The sequence below is a fragment of the Pristiophorus japonicus genome, chromosome 2, assembly GCF_044704955.1.
Source record: "Pristiophorus japonicus isolate sPriJap1 chromosome 2, sPriJap1.hap1, whole genome shotgun sequence".
NCBI classification, from domain to species: domain Eukaryota; kingdom Metazoa; phylum Chordata; class Chondrichthyes; family Pristiophoridae; genus Pristiophorus; species Pristiophorus japonicus.
Window position 1 is genome coordinate 280,496,938 of NC_091978.1, and position 13,011 is coordinate 280,509,948.

Consider the following 13,011-nt stretch of genomic DNA (forward strand, 5'->3'; position numbering starts at 1 on the left):
TTGTCGACCGCAAACAGACAATTATGGCAGTGAATGCTAAGTTTCCAGGCAGCATCGATGAGGCTCACATCCTGTGTGAGAGCACTGTATCTGACATGTTTACCAGTCAGCCAAAGATCAATGCTGGATGCTTGGTGACAAATGATGTGGCCTCACCACCTGGCTGATGACCCCCCTGCGTGACACCCACACCAAAGCTGAGAAGCGATACGACAGCCACAGAGCCACACACAATGTGGTCTAGAAAATCATAGGTGTGCTTAAGCAGCGCTTTAGATGCCTGGAGCACTCAGGAGGGGAGCTACAATACAACCCTGATCAGGTAACTCAATTTGTGGTTGTGTGCTCCATGCTGCACAACTTGGCTATCAGGAGTGGCAAGAATTGCCTGAAGGTGTTGATGGTCCACCTCAGGAGAGGAAGAGGAGGACGAGGAGGTGACCTCGGGCCAGACAATCAGGCTGACTTTGTAACCATGCCCACGCCCCCCTCCAGACTACAGGAAAGGGCCCATGGTGGCTACATAGCTGCAAGACTCTTACGTCAGCAGCTCATAAATGAACGTTTTGCCTGAAAGAACGTTGCTGTTATAGACAAAGCTGACACACTGCTGTGTGTGCAGCTCAGACATCAATGGTGGGCATCACCTTGGTGCCAGTTAAAGTTTAAGTTGATTCAAGTTAAGTTTAATTATACCCTTTCATGATAAGGAATCACCAGTGTGCAACAGTCCAGCTATTTGAGACAATGCGCAACAGGGTTATGTTAAATAAAAAAGATTTAATCTGACCATTGGTCTGAAATTATAAGCATAATGGTCAAAAACACCCCACGCCCACAACACATTTTAGAACATTGACATCAATCAAATGGTCAACATTTCCAGCAACACAGAACACAAATGCAAACGAAAAGGTGGCCCCTCCCTCCATACCTTACAACAAATTGCATACACAGAGATGGAAATATAACAATGCCATTACCTGCCGACATGTAACTCACTTTCCTTCTTCTCCCCACCTCTATCTCTTCCCCTCCTGACTCCACGTTGCCTGGCCGAGGCGCTCCTCAGGCGGTGCCTCATTGGGGGCTGATGAAGGCAGAGGTGGTGGTTGCACGGATACGGGAGCGGGGGGTGCCGAGGTAGGAACATTCTCGGATCCAGAAGCAAGATCTTGCTCCTGCCTCGCATGTGACGTTGGCACTGGGGGTGCGGAACCTAGGGGTGCAGTGCCGCGCTTTGGGACCACTGGGAAGCCTGTGCCACCAGTGTTCTTGGCTATTGCCTCCAGGGCCTCCACCATCCACGGAACGTACTCCGTCATGGTGCCCGAGGTGCTGGCCAGCTGTCAGGATATGCCCCCCCAATGCCTGGAGGATCTGATGACCTATATCAACAGTCCTCCTGGACAACTCTATCATGTCGCCGCTCTCATCTGGCGCTCGTGGAGCAGACCTGCCGCGTCTAAGAAACCTCCGCGGGGTTGGCGCCGTCCTGGGGACAACTGAGGTGACTTGTGGCGAGGTGCTTGTGCCCAGTATCTCCAGAATGGACGTGGGAATGGCCAGAGGAGGACTAGATGGCCTCGGGGTCGAATGCCTTCTTGAGCCTGGTGATGCAGGCTCCTCAAAGTCTGCGCTGTCATCCATAGAAAACGGACCCAGCAGATTGACGGGCGAGAATCGGTGCTCCTCAGAACCAGATGTAGGATCGTCCGACGAGTCCAGCCCCGCGCCCCCACCTTCTGGGCTCGGTGGTCTTGCCTGGGGACACGCTGGTGACTGAGCTGCAAAACACAAATGAGGTTATTAGAGGAGAAGGGGGTGCTAGGGTCACAAGTTAAGTCCAGCGCTTCACACAGCATATGCACGACAAAAGCACCACCGCTATCAAAATCATCACAGACATCACATTCATGACCATCAACACATTCTGCATTGCAATAATTCTCATGAGGCCAGCATTATTTAGAGGATACTTTTAGCAATCATTGATCATATATTATTGTTCGAATATGAGTGGATGTGGCATCTACTGACTTTACATCACGCAATGGTGTATACTTTACTCGAGTGGCATCACTTCAGGTTCTGCAGCTGCCTGCGTGGCTGACCCGGGGTGGATCCCCATGAGTGCGAGCCCCCGCTCTTTGATGTCAGTGAGGTCAATGATGATTGGTGGCCCCCCCACCTATTCGCCTCTGCTCGGCCCTATTCCTCGAAAGCTTCTTCCGTAAAAGGTAACAACAGGATGACATGGCATGAGATCATTGCATGATATCATTGCTAGGTACTGTCACAGAGACTTATACAACACATAACCGACAGATGTAATCATGATTGTAATGAAAATGATTATTTACCTAAAGACATACACCGTGGCCGCAGGCTTTGAGTACAACATTCCTGGTAAAAGTGAAAGACCTCACATTTGATTTTAATCACTCATGACACTTACAAATCAAATTATATAAATAAGAACATGTAAATAAATGTAATACTTACTCTGGCGGATCCGACAACGTCGTTCCATCGTTGCGGCGTTAGTTACCCTCACGCACCTCGTTGGTCACTGATGAGACCACCTCGGCTATCTCGGCCCATATCTTTTGGTAGGCCTTTGGGGTGGGCTTCCCATGCCCTCCTTATGTCAATTGACCCCAGCGTGACTCGACCTCCTGCATGAGGGAGGCTTTTGCCTCGTCCGAGAACCTCCTCGTTCTCTTTCGTACTCCCATTTGTTCCTCTCCCAGCTCACTGATCTTGCCAGTGTCAGTCTCCACAGCGTGCTGTGTCGCCTCCTCCACTCCCTCCATTATAGGCACCAAATTAGACAAAATATCTGGCTGGTAACAGCTAACTTTTTTCTCACAATTTTGTATAAAGCTCGAAACTCTCCCTCCTACCTCCCAAAGCAGCCAAACATGCACCCACACCACACCCACACACGTCTTCATTCCCTCTCTGCTCCCTCTCTCTCGGTCTCCTCTTATGTGCATGTAATGATGACCCCCGACCTCCATTTCAGATCGCTCGTGGTAATGCTCATTTAAAAAAAATGGAAACTAGTGGGTTTGAAAATGGGCGATAATCTGGTGATCTGAAAACCACCCATTTTTGGGCGAACTGCACAAAAGTGGAAAATCTAGCCCATATAGAGTTTAACGGTCATAGTGCATCAGTGAATAAGGTGAAAGTAGGGAATAATGGTTAAAAAGTTTAAGTAGGGGCTTTATCTGAATACATGGATAATGAGAGCATAGGAAAGACTAAACTAACAGAGGACATCGATGGCCAGGGAATAAAGAGAGTTGTAGAACAGGAGTGTAAAAAGATGGTTAAAAATAGTGAGAGGAACTGCGATTAAAAATGAGTTAAACTGTCTGTCAGCAATGCTCATAGTGTCCGTAATAAAACAGGGGAACTGGAGGCATTGGCTCTGAAATTCCGGTCGGAGGCTTCTATCAGACGAACGCCTCCGACCCAAGAATTTTTACGAAATTACCTGGTGGTCCTGGAGGAGTCTCCCGTCCTCCAGGTTCCAACGGAGAAGATGCAGTCAGGTACAGTAGTCTCATTAATAGCTCTCATTGCTATTAATGAGAAAAAAAAACAAACACACTAAACACAGCATAAAAAATAAAAAACAAACCTCATAATTAAAATTAATTGAAATTAAAGTTAATAAATGTCTTAGAAATTTTTTTTCCCCCAATTTTTAAAAAAGTTTTATAATTATGGTTTCATATAAACTTACCTTAGTGAGCAGGAGTTTTTTTTACGTAAAAATGAGTTTTTAAATTTTATTTTTATACATTTTTATATGTTTTAAAATGCTTACGTTGGTAAAAGTAGGCTATGCACCTGCTTTCACCAGGCGCAAGAGTTTTAAGGACATTCGCTGGGCAAGAGATGGGCAAATACCGCAATCTTGCCCATGTGAATGTCCTTGCTGCCGAGATGCCAGAACTTGACAGATTGGAAAAGCCGGTTTTCCGCGCATACGCATTGCGTGCCAAAAACTGGCTTTTGCGATACCTTCCCGGGTTCGTACACACTCCATACGGACCCGTGGAGGCCAGAATTTCAGGGCCAATAATACGTTGCGAGGACTTCCACTTGTGGGGAAGAGTAAAACTTGGTTATCAACATAAGATAGTCACCAAGAAATCAAATAGAGAATTCAGAAGAAACTTCTTTACCCAGAGAGTGGTGAGAATGTGGAACTCGCTACCACAGGGAGTGTTTGAAGCGAATAGTATAGACGCATTTAAGGGGAGGCTATATAAGCATATGAAGGAAAAGGGAATAGAGGGCTATGCTGATAGATTTAGATGAGGAAAGACGGGAGGAGGCTTGAGTGGAGCATAAACGCTGGCATGGACTGGTTGGACTGAATGGCCTGTTTCTGTGCTGTATATCCCATGCAATCCTATGTAATTTTAAATTTGAGGCATTGCTGGACCAGCAGCCAATGTAGGTCAGCGAGCGGGTGATAGGAAAATGGGACTCGGTGTGAATTAGGATACAGGCAACAAAGTTTTGAATGAGCTCAAGTTTATGGAGGGTGAAAGATGGAATAGCCAAATCTGAAGGTGACAAAGGCATGGTTGAGGGTTTTATCAGCATATGGACTGAAGCTGGGGTGGAGACAGGCGATATTCTTTTCTTTTTAGGCAGTCCCCCGGAGTCAAGGATGAGTTGCTTCCACACTAAAGTGAATTCTAAGGTGACTGATGAGACCAATGCGGGATCTACAATCTCTGTCACAGGTGGGACAGATGGTGGTTGGAGGGACTGGTGGGTGGGGTGCTTGATTTGATGTACGCTCCTTCTACTGTTTGTACTTGGCTTCTGTGTGCTCCCGGTGAAGAGACTCGACGTGTTCGGCATCTTCTCGGATGCTTTTCCTCCACTTTGAGTGGTCTTGGGACAGGGATTCCCAAGAGTCAGTGAGGATGTTACATTTTTTCAAGGAGGTTTTGAGGGTGTCCTTGAAGCGCTATCTCTGCCCTCCTGGTGCTCCCCTGCCCTGACGTAGCTCGGAGTAGAGTGCTTGTTTCCGGAGTCTAGTGTCGGGCATGCGGACAATGTGGCCTATCCATCGGAGCTCATCGAGTGTGGTCAATGCCTCGATGCTGGGGATATTTGCCTGAGAGAGAACACTGACGTTAGTGCGCCTATCCTACCAATGAATTTGCAGGATTTTGCGGAGGCAGCGTTGGTGGAATCACCGCCGAAGTACCAAAGCATGGCGGAGAAGTACTCTTGGCGCGAATCCATGACTGCATCTCTCTTATTCGGAAGGAGGAGAGCATGCCAGAGGATCTCAGAGATGCCGTAATCGTGACCATCTTCAAGAAAGGTGACAAGTCCGACTGCGGTAATTACAGAGGAGTTTCCCTGCTGTCTGCCACAGGGAAAATCATCGCAAGAATCCTCCTCAACCATCTCCTCCCAGAGGCTGAAGAGCTCCTCCCAGAGTCGTAATGTGGATTCCGCCCACTACGGGGCACAATGGACATAATCTTCACCGTGCGGCAAATTCAAGAAAAATGTAGGAAGCAGCATCAACCTCTATATATGGCTTTTATCGTCCTCACAAAGGCCTTCGACTCTGTCAACTGTGAGGGATTATGGAGTGTCCTTCTCAAATTTGGCTGTCCTCAAAAATTCGTCACCATCCACCGCCTGTTTCACGATGACATCCAAGCCATGATTCTTACCAACGGATCCACCATAGTGCAGACCGGGATCAAGCAAGGTTGAGTCATCGCAACAAAGCTCTTCTCAATCTACCTCACTTCAATGCTTCATCTCACCTTTAACAAACTCCCCGCTGGAGTGTAGTTAATCTATAGGACAAGCGGTAAATTGTTCAACCTCCGACGCCTCCAGTCCAGATCCAAGGTTGTTCTAACCTCTGTCACTGAATTACAATATGCAGATGACGCTTGTGTTTGTGCACACTCGGAGGCCGAACTACAAACCATTGTTGACACCTTCACACGAGAGTCTGGACCTTACATTAAACATCAGTAAGACAAAGGTTCTCTACCAACCTGCCCCCGCCACACAGTACTGCTCCCCGATTATCAAGATCCATGATGAGACCTTAGACAATGTGGAGCACTTCCCATACCTTTGGAGCCTACTGTTAGCAAGGACAGACATCGATGACGAAGTCCAATTCTGCCTTCAGTGTGCCAGCACAGCCTTCGGCCACCTGAGGAAAAGAGCGTTCGAAGACCAGGATCTCAAACCCGGCACCAAGCTCATGGTCTACCCGCCCTCCTATATGCTTCAGAGACATGGACTGTGTACAGTAGGCACCTCAAAGCACTGGAGAAGTATCACCAATAGGTGATATTATGGAGGTAGAAATAGGCAGTCTTGGTGATGGAGAGGATATGGGGTCGGAAGCTCAGCTGAGGGTCAAATAGGATGCTAGGGTTGAAAACAACCTGATTCAGCCTCAGACAGTGGCCATGGAGGGGCTGGAATCGGGGGCTAGGGAGGGGCGAGGGCCAAAGACAATGGCTTCGCTCTTCCCAATATTTAATAGTAAGACATTTCTGCTCATCCAATACTGGATGTCGAACAAGCAGTATGACAAATCATAGGTAGTGGAGGAGTTGAGAGAGGTGGTGGTGAGGTACAGCTAGGTGTCGCCAGCATACATGTAGAATCTGATGTGCTTTTGGATGATGTCGCCAAGGGGCAGCATACAGATGAGAAATAAATTGCTCTAGAGGCAAGGGTGCAGGAGCAGGAAGAGAAGGCATTCTAGATCTCTGGCTATGACTGGATAGTTAAGAATTGAACCAGGCGAGGACAGTTCCACTCAGCTGAACAACAGAGGAGAGGCATTAGAGGAGGATGGCGTGGTCAACAGTGTCAAAAGCTGCAAACCGGTTGAGAAGGAGGAGGTGGGAGAGTGCACCACGGTGCATTAGATAGGTACCATTAGATTGGAAACAGGATAATGTGTAGCCCATATTCAAAAAGGGTGACAAAACGGACACAAGAAACTATAGACCTTTTAGTCTTATTTCAAAACTGTGTAAAATAATGGAATTGATTATCAAGAATAAATTTGAGGATTAGCTGTACAACAACCACATCATGGATTTACAAGTGAAAAATCCTGCTTGGACAAATTCCTTAATTTTTTTGAGGATGTGACAGCCCAAGTGGACTGTGGTAAACTCTACAATGTTGTGTACTTGAATATCCAAAAGGAAGTTGATAAAGTTCCACACAAAAGGGTACGAGTTAAAATGAAAGCTGTGGGATTCAGGGCAAAACTTAGGAATTAATTTTTTTAAATTGCTGAAGATAGAAAACAATGGGCACTGATTTGAGGAGTAATGTCAGGGTGGGAGGAAGTACTGAGTTAGGTGCCCCAGGCTCAATGTTGGGATCACCGCTGTTTCTAATTTACATCAATGGCTTGGATGTAGAAAATCACTGCTAATTGGTTAATTTTGCAGATGACACCAAACTATGAGAGCAAACAGAATCAAAGGGGCAGTCCAGAAAATAGAGAATGAGTTAAACAAAATATGAGTGAGTCAAACAATGGCAGGGAACATTTAATGCAGACAAATGGAAAGTATTGCACATAGGAAGGAAAAAATGGGTGACATATGTACTCAATGAATGGTGTTGGAATGTCTGAGGAGGATGTTGAAATAGACCTAAGAATCTTGGTAGACTCGATGTTCAACCAATACAGACTAGAAATCAAGCAAGCCAATAGAATGTTGAGCTACATTGCTAAAACAGTAGAATACAATTCAAAGGAAGTTGAAATCAACCCGTACAGTGCTCTGGTCAGACTGCAACCCGAGTACTCTGTCCTAGCTTTGCTGCTGCCCCCATGCTGCTGAATGATCTGTTTTACTGCTATCCCCTTTCTTCCTATGGCTGCTGACACTGTTCTGCTGCAGTCATCCTTCAGAATTCTTCCATCACCTTTCACTGGACTGGGTTAGACCAGGCCCTGAAGCTCTTGCAACTACTCTCGACATTGTGTGCTGCTTGCCACCCCACAGCTGTTCCTCAGATCAGGTCCCGCATCTGAACAGACCCTGTAACAGGTTTATCCCTCATCCTCCTCTGGCTCCCCGGTCTATACTGCTCTTGTTCCTTGAGTTTCACTCCCACGGCTCCTCACTCCTATGCACTGCTAAAACCTGAGACCATAACACACCTCCACTACCCAAGGACCAACTTCTGCTGGCTTGTGAACAACTCTGCGCTCCTTCTGATCTCTCCGGTTCTGGACACCCCTGCTGATACTCTCTCACTCTCTCTCATATGGCTCCTGGACTCTTTAGTTGGTGGACATTCCAAACTGATGGCACACTGTCGAAATGTCAACTTTATCCCACAAGTTACTCAGGCTTTAAATGTGGGCTATTTCATATTGTCTCCTCCCTGTCCACGGCAATGTGTTGCCTAATCTCTGCCATGCATATACAACCTCAATTCCTTCTATGGCCATTCATGGACACATTTTTGCTGCCATTACAGACTTGAGCATGTTATTTTTATCTCACTTTTTATTTCTTGGCCCCTCTCAAGTCTTCTTCTCTTATTGCAACGCAACCTCTCATTCTCTGCACTCAAGTGCTTTGCTCCTCCCCCCAATCCCTATCCAGACCTATCACAATTCCTCTCCCTTCCTACTCTCTTGCTGCCATTCTAGGCTTTAATCCTCCATGATTAAGCACACAGATATCACTGTGCTTTTCTCTGGATTCTTTGAAGTGCCCACAAATGCACTTGAGGTTGCCTCCATACAAACAGCAACCCTAACAACCCTACTGTCATCTCTTGTTGACCTTGGTGCCCAATTTGCCCACAGAGTGCTAACTTCACCAAAATCTTTCCCATCCCACTCACCCCACCTATCACTGTCCTATTGAACTCTACCGACAAATGAACTACCATTGCCCTCTCCACATTTTGCTCCAGTGCTGGCATGTTCCTTAGTGCCATATCATTCCTTGGTCTCTCCCCCACTCTTCTGGCACCTTCTACTTCGAGCACCTCACCCTGTTCCAACTCCTCTCACTTCTCCTTTAAAATCATTGTTGTCTACCATTCCCCCAAGCCCCACCATATGTTTATCCCCAAGATATTGTTTTTTCTTTCCTCTCTCAATTTCTGCAGAGGAAGTTGTCAACCTCAGTAATTTCAATCTCCATACCAGCTCCATTTGTCTGCTCTCCCCTCAATTCATCTCCCTCCAATACTCCCTTTAAACTTCTCCCTCCATATAAATTCTGCTACATATATTCATGACTACCCCCTTGGTCTAGCCATTTCCCATGGCCTCTCTGCTCTCATGGTAACTATTGCTAACAAGGTCACCTCCTACCGCTTCCTTATATCTCCAACACACTTCCTACCCCATATTCCTTCTGCACTGCGCTGGAAAAAATTCTCCCGAAGTCATTACAACTGCACTTTCGAACTCCCAATTGTCTAGCCTTTGGCCCTTCTTTCACCTCAATACCTCTGATGCTGGTGTTTGCTCAACAACTCCCTCATCTCCAACTTTGATGCTCCTGTCTAACAAATGCGAGGAGCTCATGGATCTTTTTTCCCTCCTGCCTCTTGCCTCCCCACAGCCCTGAAATCCCGTATCTCTTGTCACTTTCCCATGCCCTCTCCAAATTCATCTTGTCCATGACACACCTGCTAGTTCTTCAATCCAAACAAAAGTCATTTACATTATCTGTGACCGTGATCACAGCGCATTACCCCTCAATGTGGTCAATCACATCGTTCTTCTTTATTCCCTCACTTCCATTGTACTGCTCATGCCCTTGCTTGGTTCCACTCACCTAGTCACGTAGCCAAAGAATCTCGATCAATGGTTTCTCTTCCCACCCCTGCACGGCCACCTCGGGTCTCCTCCAACGATCCATCCTTAGCCCCCTCCTCTTCCTCATCTACATGTTGCTCTTCAATGACATCATATGTAGACATGGGTGGGGGTCACCTTCTACATGTATGGAATGTTTGGATAGGAGGTCTATTTAACTCTACCTCTCTTGCTCCCCCGCTGGCTCTGTGCTGTCAGATTGCTTGCCCAGCATCCAATCTTGGATAAGTGATAATTTCCTCCAGTTAAACATTGGGAAGACCAAAGCCATCATCTTCAGCCCCTGCAACAAACTCCGCCAACAACTGCAACTCCTTCTCTGGCCACTGCCTCAGCCCGAACCAGATTGTTCACACCCTTGGCGTCCTATTGGACCCTGATCTGAGCTTACAATCCCATATCATATCCATCACAAAGACTTCCTACTTCTACCTCCATAACATTGCCTGCCATTGCCCCAACCACATCCATGTCTTTCTCACCTCCATACTCGATTCCTCCAATATTCTTCTGGCCTGCCTCCACCATCTGTAGACTTCGCTCATCCAAAACTCTACTGTACATATTCTATTCCACACCAAATCGTGCTCACTCATCACCCCTATCCTCACTGACCTACATTGGTTCTTGTTCCTTAATGGCTCAAATTTAAAATTCTCATTGTTATGTTTAAAACCCTTCATGGCCTTGCCCACACTATCTTGCTAATCTTCTCCATACTATTATCCCCTAAAACACTTAATCCCTTTGACTCTGGCCTCTTTCCATTCCCATCCTCCCTTTTCCGCATCATTTGCGGCTGTGCCTTCAGCCACCTCGGCCTCATACTCAAACTTGTGCACTAAAACCCCCTGCCTCTTCACCTCCTTTAAGACTCGACTTAAAACTCACCTCTTTCCCTTCCTAATATCCCCTCCTTTGGTGCAGTGTCCATTTTTCCCTTACACCTGTGAAGCACCTTGGGATGCTTTTCTATATTAAAGATTTGATAAAATGCAGTTCTAGTCACCAAGAAACAAAGGAGACACTGGAGCACTGGAAGTAGAGCAGAGAAGAGCCACACGGCTGATCCCGCATGTCAGAGATCTGAGTTATGAGGAAAAATGAGAGAGTTTGGATTTTTTCTTCTGGAAATGAGACAACTGAAAGGCCACCATGGGTGAAATAGTCTTTCTCATCTGTAAATATCTTGTGTTCCCAGTTATGCTACAATTATTGCTGTTGGTTTCCCAATTTTTCCTTATGCTTTCTGCAATAATGCACATACATTTTAGCTTTTTCTAGTTGCGATGAGGAACCTTCACTATTTTTTCACAACTTTACTTTTTGTTTGTTCCCTCGAAGGTCAGGCTCACTGATCCTTCCTAACACCTATGTTATCTGGTATGTGTTATTTTCCCCTTCCCCTCCGCTACTCATGAAGCCTCCTGAATAAAGTTATCATCTTGCAAGTGTAATCAATCAGCAATTTCCTACTTATTGGTCTGCCTTACCAGTCTTTTAAATGTAAATCCTTTGCCACCATCAAAATAATCTCTGCAAGGATACGGGTGCCATTTTGGTTCATATGCTTTATGTACAGTTTTCACATTTTCCAGAATTAGTTCCAATGGACAATAAAACTGAAACCCTCGCTTCGCATTAAGTGTTGCAATGAATTTTAATCAGCAGCAAAATCAAAACCCGTTAAAACTCAATCCGATTCCACTCCTACCTGATATTAGGCTTTGAACTTGACAAAAAAAAGTGACAACCAATCACTGAAAGTTACTCAGTACTTCCCCCACCCCGAGAGCTTGAGCATCTCCATGGTTTCCCCTCCCTCCTCTGACGCAGCTGGTCAGTGACTGCCTGAGTGGGGTGATGTCATTTCCCCGCGCCGCGTGTACGGTGGGGCTCTCTTCCCCGCCCCCCTCCCCATGCCCCGCCTCCTCTCTCTGATTCTGAAGTTCAGTGGAAGCGACGAGAACAGAACGTCCGACTCGTGCGCTCGCTCGAGACAGAGAGCGCGGGCTGAGAACGCCCGCTCGCTCGCTCACTCACCCGCCCCGCATTGAGTCAGGCCGCGGGAAGCCACCCCTCACCCCCTCCATAACACACAGCGGCAACAAGCCATGATGTGAGACACTCAGCCAGCGTGAGACAGAGACAGACAGACAGAGAGAGGCGGGGAGGAGGAGGAGGGGGGCACAGAGCGGGGAAAGTTTATAGACTGCCCCGGCTCTGTGGCAGGGAGGCCGCGGACAGCCGCTTCAGGGTTTGTGGTACAAAGAAGCCGCGGACTCTGCTCCAGTGTGTGTGAGCGGGGCCCCGGGGGGGTTGGAACTGGGATCGCCCCGGACTAAAAGAGCGGAGAGAGTCCGTGCCACTTGTAAAACTGCCGAGCACCAGCCCCGCCCGCTATCCCCTGACTAAAGTACTGAAATTGACCGGGCCCCCACCCCAGCCCCCCTTCCCATCCCCGACTTCGGGGGGGTGGTGAGTCGGGGCGGCTGGAGGTGGAGGTGCTCCGGAGCCGGTGTGAGCTGCACTTCATCTGGAGTCAGAAAGCGTGTCTCATCCTCCCGCTCGGGTGAGTTACTCATTCACACACATTGTGCTGTTAGTTACAGAGGAGACCGAGAGAAAAGGGGGGACCCTCTGTGAATTGGAGTGGAAAGGAGGAGATCAGTTAATGATGAACAACAGGGGCATAAAAACCCATACACACATCCTATCCTCATCCTTCTCCATTCAGAGGGTGGGCGCCTCAGCGATCCCATTAGAAGTTAATCTACATGATTGTCAAGTTCAGATAAAGAGGTCAATTGATGCCTTTTTTAAGTCAAAATTGAATTTGTTCGTATTAAAACGCCCGTATACCGTTAGAAAAGTCATTAACGTCTATCTAACAATCCAATAGCCCAAATATAACCGTTTCAATTCATTTGTGTGGTGTTTCAACCGCCTTTTAATGTATCCAGTTAAAGTGTGAGCAGGTTTGTTTCCAAGCACCGATGCAAAGTGAGAAGGTTTCCAATATCGTGTTTATCGCCGCGTTTGATGCCAAAACGATCTAAACTCAGCTTATTCTTCTGTTTAAAGTTCAATTTTTAAAAGGTTGTATTGAATTG

The 13,011-nt window shown here is 47.0% G+C and overlaps 1 protein-coding gene across 2 annotated transcripts in view; it reads left to right on the forward strand.

Annotated features, from left to right (window-relative positions):
• The first annotated feature begins 11,849 nt into the window (after positions 1-11,849).
• fbxw7 (F-box and WD repeat domain containing 7) overlaps positions 11,850-13,011 on the forward strand; it is a 603,096-nt gene continuing 601,934 nt past the window's right edge. Inside the window, exon 1 of one of the 2 annotated variants that reach the window (XM_070871441.1) lies at positions 11,850-12,470. The gene's annotated coding sequence lies outside the window, so the exon portion shown is untranslated. The remainder of the gene's footprint in view (positions 12,471-13,011) is intronic. The other variant, XM_070871443.1, reaches the window with a different exon arrangement.